General features: G+C 39.0%; 1 pseudogene; it reads right to left on the bottom strand.

The window, feature by feature from the left end:
- Positions 1-1,344: 1,344 nt before the first annotated feature.
- LOC150105167 (U2 spliceosomal RNA) lies at positions 1,345-1,524 on the bottom strand (annotated as a pseudogene).
- Positions 1,525-14,477: the final 12,953 nt, after the last annotated feature.

Raw genomic sequence — 14,477 nt, 5'->3', positions numbered from 1 at the left:
AAAAAAAAAAGTATACGGAACTGGATCAGTTAAGGATATAATACAAAATTGACCAAAAAAAAAATTACTCCTGCTTTGAGAAGATGAATGCTTTGTGAATTTGTCACACTGTCGTATTAAAAGCAAAGTTCAATAGGAAAGTGTAGGCAACGTTAGTATACGGATTTCCATGCAAACTGACAAAGATACAGTTTAAAGAGCAAACGTATTTTACTAGTGGCGGCTCGTACATAAGCACTGCAATACTGCAGCACTCCCAAGGAAAAAATGAAAAAATTAAATTTTGTGTGTGTTTATAAATAATAACAATGCTTACAACATTACATAAATGAAATACAACATGTTAAAGGTTACAGGTCATGTTTTGACATTGATCGAATAGTTAATTGGAATTGTTCGATTAACGCTTTAGATTACGAAACAAATGCACTGCAATCTGATGCAATGTCGGAATTATCTCATTCGGCTGCAGCTAGCCTCGCCGATATATTCGTTTGCGCTTCTCATTGCACCTTACAAGTGAATCCGACACTGCTCGTTTGGGCAGTGTATCGTATTCCTTGCGGGCGTTATTTCTGTGAGATACAAAAGCTTTATTATTGGTGCGTGTTCGTGGTGAGGGTGAACTATTTTGTGTAAATCTTATTTTATTTTGTTAAAATAACATATCATTATTTATTTATTATCGATACAAGGCTGAATTATGACGAGTGTCACTGTTGAAAATATGAAAAGAATTATATATTTTTCAATTATCGTTACACGAAACCAATGCACTACGATCTAACACAGTGTCAGAATAATCACATTAGGCCAATTGCAGCTAGACTCGCCGATATTCGTTTACGCTTGTCATTGCACGTTCCAAGTGATTTCAACACTGCTGGTTTGGACAGTGTCGCCTACAGATAAATTGTATGCATGCGCGTGTTATTTCTGTGAGATACGAAACTTTTATTAGTGGTGTTTGTTCATGGTGAGGGTGAAATATTTTTAATAAAGCAATTTTTGAATATGTAAATTTATTTATTAATAAATTGGTTACTGATTAGGAAAAAAAGAATTAATTTTATTTATTTATTTATTTTTTTTTATTTTGTATGCAGCACACTCCCCATTTAAAATTTTCACCGGCCGCCACTGGTGTAAAGTATTTTTTTAAATGATTGCAACATGTAAGAAACGTTTATTTATATAAAAGACAAATCAAAAACCATTGCAGTAAAATTATTAAAATTATTGAGTCGATTAAAGTTGCAAAAATGTAAACAGGAAACGTATATCTTTCACTAAGTCTGTTAAGATATTTGCTATAAAAGCTTTTTATATCAGCTATATATTTTTAAGCTATCGTATACGCTAATTATCGTGTGCATTAAAAAAAAAAACGACAATGGTGGAGCATACTGCAAACATTTCACTGCCTTCCAAAAATCATTTTAATATTTTGTATCTCTTATCCGATATTACATTGATAAGAACAGATATCGTACTTCTATTTTAGCCAAAAGGCTGAGAAGCGAAAAATTTTGCATCTGTTGTTATCAGTTTAGCATGTGATATGGCATCGGTTCCCAAGATGTTAAACTGATATTTGGAAGACGACAAGTGCATCATATAGCTTACTCCACCTTTTATCCGAGTTTCACTACTCTAGGGTCAGTTATCAGAGAGAGAGAGAATGAGGTGGGGAAAAAATATACATGCAAATGCAAGAAAAACAAAATATAATTAATTATATTCAACTGTGAATACAGTTCAGATACAATTAGAGTGGATGTCCTATATGTGGCAACAGTTAATGGAAACTGAATACATCCTGTTGGAAGTTTTTCCACTTGGTTATACTATAAATTAAAGATACCAAGAAATTATATACTTGGTTTTATCTTTTATCCAAATGTAAGCACACAAAGTTTGAGCCTGAAGTATTTTCAGGACTGGGCCACTCGTATATAGAATCTTATGGCTTCCCATCACTTGCCTTAGTATTCAATAATTCAAAGCACATAACCTTGCGGACTTATATAATGCATAATGATATATAATTTCTTAGTATCTTTAATTTACAACAAGTAAAATAACTTCCAAAATCTTTCTGTAGCCCAGAATATTTTAATAATAATTTCTAACACCTTTTAAATACTAGTATATGAAAATATGACTTCCTTATTACTTCATATTTATTTTATTTTATTTTTAAAAAGATAAAAATCAAAGTTAGACGTCATTTGTTTTTAAAAAGATAAAAATCTAAGTTAGACGTCATTTGTTTTTAAAAAGATAAAAATCTAAATTAAACGTCATTTGTTGTGAATAGCATTTAACGTTTTTGTTATTCTGTTACATCCGTTACAATTACAATAATTACCTGGCGCTGAATAATCGCTGATCATCAAGGGCGATGTTCCGGAGACTTCACAGGATCATTTCTGTAGTGTGGTCAGCTTGATAGGCTAAGAGCAACTTGTAGTATCTGTTCTTAATCGGTGCGAGTCCCATCGGAGTTCACGATATTTAAACGGAAATTTACAGATTTTTTTACGGACATTATTTACGGACAGGGGAAATATCAAATACTTGGTAGTGGTGGGAATTTGTAATAGCTTAGGCCCCCTTCACCAGCTATGGCTTTGCCGTGTACGCGGACACTCGGAATAGAAGTTGAAGCCGACCTACAACCTCGATGTTTGGCTAAAGCCCTCAACCAAAGCGTCGGTGCTGATCAGATTTTCGGGTTTACTCCGTTCGGTGGTGGCCGTTTTCAAGTTGTCGTTCGAAATGTACAAACGAGAGATAAACTACTCGGAGGATTTGAATGTAATGGGAAAACAATAGTCCCATTTCTGGTAGGAAGCATCACCAAAGTACTTAGAATCCCCAGATTCCCTTTGGAATATATCGAAACTGATATAAAAATTATTCACGAAATATTCGGGAAATGGAGCGTTGTACGTAATGTAGAAATCCTAAATGATGCAGACAACCCAGAATGGAAGTCGGGCGAGGTCATTATCTCCCTGGAGATGAAAACGCCCATTCTCAACTTTGTTGTTATCGGATCCGCCAGAGTAATGATTAACTACCCTGGCGTAAAAAAAACAGTGTTTCCGATGTGGTGCCTTCACTCACCTTGGGGCAGAGTGTCCTAGAGTTAAGTGCAAAAACTGCCTCAAAGCAGGCCACAATCAAAAAAAATGTGAGGCAGCTTGCCTGAAATGCGGGGTCATTGACTACAAAGTGGACACATGCCCATCAAGAATCCTGGCAGAGAGGATGGGAGGTGCAATCACACCAAGCAATGGAAATGGCACAGAACAGGAAGCCTCTCCACCTTTAAGGCTACTTTCTGTAGCCACTCCTGATGCTACAGAAAGCCATCCCTCCACCTCTAAGACAACCAAGAAAAACCGTAAGGGAAAAAAAATTTCCACAACAGAAACGAGCAGTAAAAACCACACAGAAGAAACAGTCGATATAACTACAGTAGAAGAAAGAGAAGCTACAAATACTGATATAGATATAGCCAAGGAAGAAGAAAAGATGGAGGCAGATACCAACACTTCCAAGCGGCCATTAAGCCCACAAGAAGAAGAGTTGATAACACCAAAAACAGCTAAAGTATCTGAGACCGCCCACCCAGAAGTCCCTCATGCAAAAGCAGGGGAGACTCTAAGCCATCTTATTAGAGGTATCCCTGGGGTGGCGGATAAATTCAAAGAAGCGATGGCAAAATTAGGAGAACCTGAACTCCTCCTTACAGGGAAGTATTGACCTGATGTTGTCAGTGCAAAATGGGGTGACCTTTTCGTGGATGACATCAGCAAAATCAGCCCTGATCAAGTAGAGGTAGCTATGGATTTAGATGAGGAGGCAGTTTCGGCGTTTTTTATAGCTCTCTGCAAACTGGACATGGTCAAGGGAAGTGAAGTGGCCGAGAGAATATTAACAGCCCACAACAAAAGAAAGACACAGTAACCACTTTGTGGGTTTTCTGTACTCAGCTTCACTGGTTTTTAGATCCCACAGGTGGGGGGGGGGACCTGAGAACCCGAGCGGCGAAGGCTTACAGCGAGGCGGTGCAGTTCCTTGTGAGCTGCATCACTCGGGCCAGATCCTTCCTCCACCTCAAAATTTAGTTTTCCATTCTTTTGGCTTTCTCATACTTATGTTATACTTTCTGTTTGTTACATGTTTTCCTTTTCAGGATTTTTCCTTTTTCTAAAGTGAAAAACCAACGACCGTTTTAGAAACGCCCCTCGGGGGGGGGCAAACAGCTAAAACAGGTCAGCTGAGGCCTCTTTAACCTACTCTACCACTATGCATTCTATCTTTATTTCCTCTCCTACTATCTGCTGACTCTCAGCCTATCTTACTCTACAGGCCGATGATGAAATTTGTTGAACTCACAAATTATTATTAAGTATCATACTTCACAGGATCATTTCTGTAGTGTGATTAGCGAGTTAAGAGCTAAACGTAGTATCTGTGTTACAAGGTTAATAACGAACATGGACTCCACCAGGCGTTCGCGGTATTAACTGACCAGCACAAATAGAATAAACCCCAGACCGGGGCAAGAACAAACACTTGGTGGTGGGAATAGTTAGGCCCCCCCCCCCTAGCCAGCTATGGTCAATGTTTTGTCGCGCACGCGGACTCTAGGCATCGAAACTGACGCCGATCTACGACCCCGACTTTTGGCTAAAGCCCTCATTGACTGCGTCGGTGCAGACCAGATTTTTGGATTCACTCCCTTCGGTGGCGGCAGATACCAAGTTGTAGTAAGGAGCGGCGAGACTAGAGACAAATTGCTCAAAGGCTTCCAATGTAATGGAAAGGAAATTATTCCGTTCATGGTGGGGAGCATTATCAAACTGCTCAAAATACCCAGATTCCCCTTGGAATATATACAAAGTGACGAAAAAGTCATCCACTAGGTGTTCGGAAAATGGGGTGTTGTACGAAACATACAAGTCTTAAACGATGCAGAAAACCCCCAATGGAAGTCGGGGGAAGTAAACATTTCACTCGAGATGAAAACACCGGTTCCAAACTTCGTCAGCATCGGGTCCGCTAGGGTAATGGTAAACTACCCTGGCGTAAAGAAGCAATGCTTCCGATGTGGATCCTTCGACCATCTAGGAGCGAACTGCCCAAAACTGGCATGCAAGAACTGCCTAACAAGAAGTCATTCACTGGACAAATGTATCATGGCTTGCCTCAAATGCCGCTCCAAGGACCACAAAGTTAACACGTGCTCATCAAGAACGCATGCAGAAAGGATGGGAGGTGCTATTATACCAGTCAGTCACCTCAGTAGAGAAGCCTACAGCTACTACAGAACAAGAGTCGGGAAACCCGGTTTTTCCAACTCCAAACGAGGCATACGGCAAAATAATGGCCTCAAGAGAGAAAGCAGCCGTCACAGAAACCATAGCCTTCACACCCAAGAAAGAGAAGAAACAAGAAATTAATGCAGAAGAAACAGCCAATAAACAAGCTGCCTCACATGATGAAATGGAGGCAAACAGCGTCCCCCCCTCAAACGACCATTAAGCCCAGAGGAAAAGGAGATGAAAAAAACAAAACCAGCAGAAACAGAAGAATTAGAGACTCCTCATGCAAAAGCAGGGGAGACTCTAAAACATCTAGTTAAAGGTATCCTGGGGTGGCAGAAAAATTTCAAGATGCAATGGTGAGAATAGGGGAACCTGAGCTCCTCCTCACTGGGAAATATGGTCCCAACGTAGTTAGTGCAAAATGGGGTGACTTATTTGTTGACGACATCAGCCAAATCACCCCTGAGCAAGTACAGCGAGCCATGGACATAGACGAGGAGGCGGCATCGGTGTTCTTCATAGCTCTCTCCGAATTAGACATGGCCAAGGGAAGTGAGGTGGCTAAAAGAATAATGACTGCCCACAAAAAGCGACAGTCACAATAACCATCCCATTGTTTCCCGTCCACAGCAATAGTTCTCTAGTTCCAACAGGTGGGGGAGGGCCTGAGAACCTGAGCGGCGAAGGCCTACAGCGAGGCGGTGCAGCTCCTTGAGAGCTGCATCACTCAGGCCAGACCCTTCCCCCCACCTTTCTATTTTGGTTTCCAGTCCTATCTATACTTTGTTTTCTCTGTACTTCATGTTTTTGTTTTTGTTCCATGTTTCCTTTTTAGGATTTTTCCTTTTTTTTTCTAAAGTGAAAAATCAACAACAATTTAGAATCGCCCCTGGGAGGCAAACAGCTAAAACAGGTCAACTGAGGCCTCTTTCACCTACTCTACCACTATGCACTCTATCTTTATTTCCTCTCCTACTATCTGCTGACTCTCAGCCTATCTTACTCTACAGGCCGATGATGAAGATTTGTTCAACTCACAAATTATTATTATTATTTTGAAAGGGATATGATAAATATTTTGAAATTTATTTTGAAAGGAAGATGGTAAATCCAGTTTTATTTTATAGCCGGATCCGAACTCGGAGTGAAATCCATCAAGCTTCATGCCAAAAAACTATCGGCGAGCCCAAGTGTAAATGATCACTTGGGGAGTACAACACCAGGGCAACTCCATGCAAAGGTGGAGCAAGCTCCGTCACTAACTTTAATATTCTCTCATAATGTAAAACCCAGCTCCTAAGAGATGTATATTATGAGAAGAGGTCACTACCCAGATCGGTTTCAACTTTTTTTGAGGTCTCATCAGTGAGTAGGTAGAACGGGAGTGCATGTCTTTCATCGTCGGCCTTTGGAGTATAAAGATTGCTGAGGGTCATCAGGTAGTAATAGTGGAAGTTAAGAAAGGTAGAGTAGGATAGTAGGAGGTAAAAAGAGGCCTCAGTCAACCTGTTTAGCTGTGTAACCCAGAAGTTGTGGCAAAAAGGTCTGTAAAACATAATCTCCTCACAGCAGTTCTAAAAAAAAAAAAAACTTAAAATTTACACTTCACTTTATACGAAAAACATAACTTTAGATTAGATTAATCCAGGTCTCTGGAGAAGTCATCTCGTAACCCCTGAAAAAAAGAAAAATGATTGTTAAAATTTGGAACTTATATTATTCTTAAACTATGCTTTACAACTGAAAAAAAAAACTGCGATAGCGGGATCAGTATTGAGGTGGACTTTATCAACCCGAGAGTTGGGGGAAGACCAGGCCCGAGTGATGCAGCCCACAAGGAGCTGCACCGCCTCGACGTAAGCCTTCGTAGCCCGGGTTCTCAGGTCTACCCCCTCCTTAGTGGACTAGAGAACCAATAAGTTGTACAATAGAATTAAGTATTTAGTTGGTCCTGAAAGGAGGACAAGTTTTTAGTTTGCCCTTAACTCTTTTTTTGTTGTATGTTTCTGTAAGATTTGAGAAGCTACTGTTTTTTCCCGGCCATTTATTATTTGGTGAAGAGCTTTATACATCCTCCTTTCCGTTTCTTCGTTTAGTTCAGGGATTCCTTTTAGCTGTGCTGGGTTTAGTTCACTTAATCTTTCTATATAGAGGTCTCCCCATTCTAAGCTTACGATCTCAGGACATGTGAGGAGGAGCATCGGTGCTCCTATTTTGTCTATTGCCCTTTGGAGGATAACCTCGGAGTCTTTTGGGATTAAACGGATTAGAACCCTTTGGGCGTCCACGGCGGGGATGGATTCTTCCTCCAATTCCTCGGCTGGGGTAATATTGCCTTTTCTTGATTCCTCAGTCTCTTCTTGGTTTTCTATTCTGATCTCCCTTTCTTCCTCTTCTGGGCATCTGTTATCTGATTTTATTTTCTTCGTTTCTCCTTCTTCAGGGCTGATTGGTATTTTTTCTGTGTTGTTGCTTGCTTCCATTTCTTCTGCTTCTGTGCTTTCATTGGTGGTCTCTTCCGTCTCGATGCGAGTTTTCCTTGCGTTACGTTTCTTTTTTTCTTTATTTTCCATTCTGAGTTTCTCGTGGTGGCGGCTTGATTTCCTGTTGTTACTGTCACTATAGCTGGGGATTGGATGACTGGAGAGTCTTCCTGCTCCGTTGTTTTAGGCTCCTCTGCTGTTTTGCCTATAACTTGAATGTCGTCCTTTTTTTTGGGTTCAGGTTTATTTACTGGAGTGGTTGCTGGGGTTGGCGATATAGCACCTCCTATTCGTTCTGCTTGTGTCCTGTTGAGACAAACGTCTACCTTGTGGGTTGTATTTCCACATTTCAGGCAAGGTGCCTCACACTGAGCTAGAGCATGTCCTGCTTCCATGCAGTTCCTGCATTTGTTCTTGGGAAAGTCTGCGCCTAGGTGTTCGAGTGATCCGCACCGAAAACATTGCTTTCTTACACCAGGGTAGTTGATTACTACCTGGTGTAATAATACTACAATTGGCAGAGCCTAGAAATACAAAGTTGGGGACCTCGGCCTTCATCTCCATAAGTAAGGTCACCTCGCCAGTCTTCCAGTCGGGGTAGTCGGCATCGTTGGTGATTTTGACGTCCCGTACGTCTCCCCATTTTGAGAAAACCTTTTTTATTATCTCACTCCCTTCCTCGAAATATTCTACAGGGAACCTTACTATTCGTAGTGTCTTCAGTAGACTCCCTACTACGAAGGGATAGATCATTTTCCCTTCACATTCTACACCTGCCATTAACTTATTCCTGGTTTCTATATCTTTCACAACTACCTGGTATCTATCTGCTCCATAAGGGGTAAAACCAAATATCTTTTGTGCCCCTACTATGTCGGCCAGAGCTCTTGCTAACGTCCTCTTCGGTACGTTGACGCCTGCCTCTATACCGAGGGTCTTCACTCGCGGCAGAAATGAAGTCATTTGAAAGAGAGAAAAATATCTCACTAGGAATTAAGTTCCAGAAAAATGGATAGACCTTTAAACCAAGCATTACCCGTTTGCAAAATCTCCTGCTACACTAGGTAGAGGCAGAAGACTACAAGCAGGCACAAGGCAAAAAGAAAGGGACAAAAATAACTAATAAAAAAGGTCTCACCAAGGCTGGAAGCTTCTGGCAGCAGGACTGGAATATGCAGCTCTCTTTCATCAGGTTCGCTGGATCGGATTCGCGCACTTCACAAAAACTGGATCATGAACAGGTACTGCAATCTTGATTAGCACTGGAACTCATCAGAGGTAGACCTGGAATATCAAGGTTTTTAAGTGAACACAAACTTACATACCTGTACTATCGAATTGCCAAAGTGGTGCACTCCTATATTGTGAATTATTGTTAATTACTAAGAAAATAAACCGAAAGGCTATTGGCTATTTTACAGGCGAATTTGTTAATTGAAAGGGAGATGGTAAATCCCGTTTTAGTTTATAGCCGAGTCCGAAACTCGGATCGAAATATCTGGGTAGTTAACTGGGTAGTGACCTCTTCTCATAATGTAAAACAATATATATACATCTCTTAGGAGCTGGGTTTTACATTATGAGAGAATATTAAAGTTTGTGACAGAGCTTGCTCTACCTTTGCATGGAGTTGTCCTGTTGTACTACCCAAGTGAACATTTACACTTCGGCTCGCCGATAGTTTTTTGGCATGGAACTCGATGGATTTCGATCCGAGTTTCGGACCCGGCTATAAAATAAAACGAGATTTACCATCTCCCTTTCAATTAACAAATTCGCCGGTAAAATGGCCTTTCGGCTTATTATTTTAGTAATTGGCTATTTATTTTATTTTATTCCGAGTTTTGTATTCCGATAGTGATTACGAGTTTTGGAAATTGACTTTTGGATTGAGTTTGGTGGTTTGCGTTTATTATATTATATTATATGATATATTATATATATTATATATATTATTAGATAAATTATATATATTATATATATTATTATATATATTATATATATTATTATATATATTATATATATTATTAGATATATTATATATATTTATTATATATATATATTGTATTATATATTTATTATAAAAAAAAATCAGCTAACGCCTTTTTATTCCCGTATACGGGGAGTAGGCGAGGCCATTTAGCCCTATCTAACTTTTGGAGACTGAGTGGGCAGTTCACTCTCCACTGGTACCAATCAGAGATAGATGGCGCAAGGCTATCACTAATTAAGCGGTACACAGTGAAGAGAGACGGCTCAAATGTGCCGCCATCTCGTGGTCCCTAACCCTAACACAATATATTTAATGTCTGAAATAATGTGGGTTCTACGGTCGATTTTCTTGAGTTTACAGGACGAAAAACCCGAGTTTCCGGGAGGAAAAACCTGCTTGGAAAAACCTCCTTATATATATATATATTATATTATATATTTATTATATATTATATTCCGATAGTGATTACGAGTTTTGGATTGAGTTTGGTGGTTTGCGTTTATTATATTATATTACACTATGTGATCTTGAAGATCATGCAATTTTTGAATCAGTGCTCTTACCAAAACAGTTCAGAGTCCTGCAGCAGTGCCGGTAAGACTACAACTGCACAGTAAGCGTTTTTTTTTTTTTAGGGTCCACATTGACAGATTTTTTAAGGTCCACATTGAGAGATATGGAACAGCAGCCTAACGAGACAACGTTTGAAGACATATATCGGGAATTTATCAGACTGGGCGAGCTGCTTAATAAAAATTGGCCAGGAAAGGTGAAACTTTATGATACGTTTCCCCCGGCAAGAAGTCCGCGTACGCAAAGTGGAGAACAGCAGATGAACCTCTCAAAGACAACATAATGGAACAACACGATCAAGTTTCGAACTCCACTGCTTCTCCCGGAAAAAAGGTGCCTCCGATTATATTACGAGAGAAGCAGAGATGGGCAGCTTTAAGATCAACAATGTCCAACCTACACATTGGCTATGTAAAAGACAAAAATGTGGAAGAAGGAATAAAAATATATCCTACAACAGTGATAGACTACAGGCGACTAACAAAAGAAATGGACAATAGAGGTATACAATATCATACCTTTTCGCTCAGCTCGGAGAAAAATTTAAAAGTGGTCCTCCGTAGGTCTGTGAAGACATTGATATAGTTGCTGATCTTAAATTACAGGATCTACCTCATGTTAAGGTCAGCAGAATGTACAGATCCAACAAATCTCCCATGCCGTTAGTCCTCGTAGAAATCCATAACATATTTAAAAATATCTACAACATGAAAACAATCTGTGAGCTCATTGTCACACCAGAGCCACTCCGAAAAAGGGCATCTTCTGGGCAGTGCCATAGATGTCATACATGTATATAACATGTATATTAATGATTATACAGGTCTAAAAGCTGAGATTGTTCCTGAATGCCACAACACTCTATGCTTAAGACTGCTAAAACACTTTGGAATTGACATTCTTTCCATTAAAAAAAGTAAAATTTGGTATAAAGAAATCTTTAATCTCTTTCGTCCCGAAGTTCCACGGTTGGGTACTGACAACAATATTTAGTTTCATAACTTGAAGTTCCAAGGGTACTATTAGCAAAAGGGATTTTACTTTGAGAATTTCATATGGTCGCCTTCCAGTCAATGCCGTCAAATGGAGGTACTTTAACATCGGAGATCCAATCTGTTACCGATTGGAAACAGTAGAACATGCATTCTACAGTTGCCCTGCGTATTTGGTAATGTGTTGGGCATTCCATTACTTACAACAGAACCTGTCAGCAATGGAAAGAGAATTTTGATTTTCATTATTAATGAATTAAAATACCATTTCTGGAAGGTTAGAAGATTGGAAAACCAGCAATATGACATCCAAATGTTATGTTATTGTATTGTGAAAATTAAATTGTTCAGTCAGACGTTCATTAGATGGTGTAGACCACCCACATTATGCCATATTCACCAGGCGGACATAAAATTCAGTCTATTCCTGCTATGAGAGGTTTTTAAATAGTTCCATGCTCTTAATCCAATGTTGTCTTATAGTCAATTGCAGGGATGACTGGAGAGCAATCCCAGGCAGAGAAAGCAACTCAATGCAGTTAACCCAGATGGGGCTAACCCAGAAAATCGAAAGTCATCTTCACGCTTTAGTTTCAATTGGTCTTTTGGTTGTTCATCTATACGAGATTGGTGAAAAAGGAAAAGTGATAGCCTTTGGCTATATGATGATAGAAAATAACTGAGGCATTTTCTCTCTCTCTCGTGCTATCAGTCTTTTTTTTTTCTCCTAATACTATCAGGCTCTCTTGCACCCCCTATATCTAGGCCTATGATGAGCATCAATTTACTTATTCACCTCATTATTAAAATTATTATTAAAATACTCCAGAACAGAGATAGTTCTTGGAAAAGTTTCCACTTGGTTATACTATAAATTAAAGATACCAAGAAATTATATATATTGCATTATGCATTATACATATCCGTAAGGATATGTACTGCGTATTATAGGATACTAAGGCAATTGATGTGAAGTTGTTAGTTTCTATTTATATACGTGTTGCCCCAGTCCTGAAAATAGTTCAAACGTAAACTTTGTTAGTTTACACTTTGATAAAGGATTAAACCAGTATATAATTTCTTGGTATCTTTAATTTATGGATACAACCTGGTATGAAAAACGACTTGAATCTGATCTGCATAATGAGAAAGAACCCCGCTATCTATAGGCACTATACGTTATTATTAAGACGATAATCATTTTGTAATTAAAATTTAATCGAAAGCTGTCAGACTAGCTAGCTAATTTTAAAACTTTATAAAAATAAGTCTGCAATAAATTCAACCAGGGAAAAAGTTAATTCTTCTCCACAAAACCTTGAGCTAGCTTTAAGCAAACCCTTCTATGGTAAAATTAATCTATTGAAAAAAAAACATCTTTCCCTAATATGTCAAATAACTGCTTGTTATTTGCTCTATCTACATTTCACACAAATTTTTACTCCACATCCTCCATTTTTTTTCATGAAAACTAAAACTTCGGACTTATTCCCTTGTTTATCCTTCTCCTCACATTTTCATTTCAGTTCTCATGTCTGAGATTGAAGAAGCCCAATGGTTTATAACTATTAGCAAACAGGGGATTCATTTACAAATGCCATATCTACATTAACAGTTAAGTTGTTAAATATACGAGTATATAGTTTTCAAGGTCAGTTAAAGGCTAAAAATATTCAAAACGAGCAATTACAAAGATTCATCGCCAACTGCCCTTGCTCAGCAAGGGTCGAAGGTATCATGAAGTTCCGAACCACAGCGATGACGCCAATGCATCATGATAGATCAAACCTGATTCATCATAGATTGGTGGTATGCGGTCTGTTCTGAGAGCCTTTGTCATCTTCCAGAGAGAATGATCCTCGATGTTTAGGGACAGCAGTTTCGTTTCCTACTGTTGGTTCCGATACTCTCCCTCAGTACTTGTCGGACATCATGCACTCATCAGATCTTAGGTTTAATTATTATTAAAGCGTAAGTTATCTCTAACTTCATTTTATATTGTCCTAAGCCTTATCCTTATAAGGACTGGCTTAAAGGGGCGAAGCAAGAATGCTTTTCATATTCCCCGTTATCTGTAGCGGACAGTGTAGGGATAAGGTTATTGAGCTATTATTAAAGCTCTGATCATGGCAGGAGGGTAACAGCAATAGCCGAGCCTCAGTTAGAGCTTCATTAGCTACAGCGTTGCTATCCATTACCCTCCAAGGGTATTGGATTGAATGAATCAATCCTTGTCCTAAGCAAGTATGATCTGGTGCACATATTGAGTACTTATGTGCGCTGATATTTAATGTATAAGGGGAGAAGATTCGGCTACTGGAAGGGTTCCCCCTTTCGGAGGTGCCCACCTCGAGTTAGCCTTAGCAGTTCACGGTCGCATTGCACTTCCTCTCGTTCTTTTAAGTTAGAATTTAAGTTGAACATCGCTAGTACTTCAAATAAAAGGCAGAGCAATATTAATTTTGATCATACTTTGCTCTAACTGACAAACGATGGAATGATCTCACCATTCGTTTTAGGAATTCTGGAGTGGAGCCAATCTCTTTGCCTAGTTTTCCAAATATGGTATTTAAATTCTGTAATGAGAAACATATATAATCTAGTTTCCTTATTTACTGGTAGAGGAAACAGTAAGAATATTACGTCATCGGCTGCAAAAATTGGGAGTTTTAGGGTTTTACTTACACTAACCAAAATCCTTTTGCGAACGGCCAGTAATAGAAAAAAGGTTTGTACACAGCCACATTCTCGGAAAGCCGGTGTCTCGGCTTTCCTCGCTTTGAATAATATCCATATAATTGGGATTTTGTTATCACCAATTCTCCACGACAAGTCCTATCTAGATGGGTAGACCCAGATTCTGGCCAGATTAGTGAAGAAAAGGCTTGCGTTAGCACACAGGTTTGGTGGCTGGTGATTACGATAATTAAAAATAAGCCAATATTTTTCTTTTTCTTTGGCAGTAATGATGTTGAAAACTTGGTGTAAAGTTTGCTTGCCCAATGTGTACATTTCTCAAAATAACCCAAATTGAAAAGCCTAAGATGTATTGAATGACATTTTTGCTCAGATGACTAGAATATAAGATTTGTTT

Source organism: Typopeltis vanoorti, chromosome 7, assembly GCF_054136105.1.
Source record: "Typopeltis vanoorti isolate ZY-2024b chromosome 7, IOZ_Tvanoo_1.0, whole genome shotgun sequence".
Lineage (NCBI taxonomy): Eukaryota > Metazoa > Arthropoda > Arachnida > Uropygi > Thelyphonidae > Typopeltis > Typopeltis vanoorti.
Note: the sequence above shows the minus strand (reverse complement) of the source record. Positions and strands in the feature narration are given on the sequence as shown.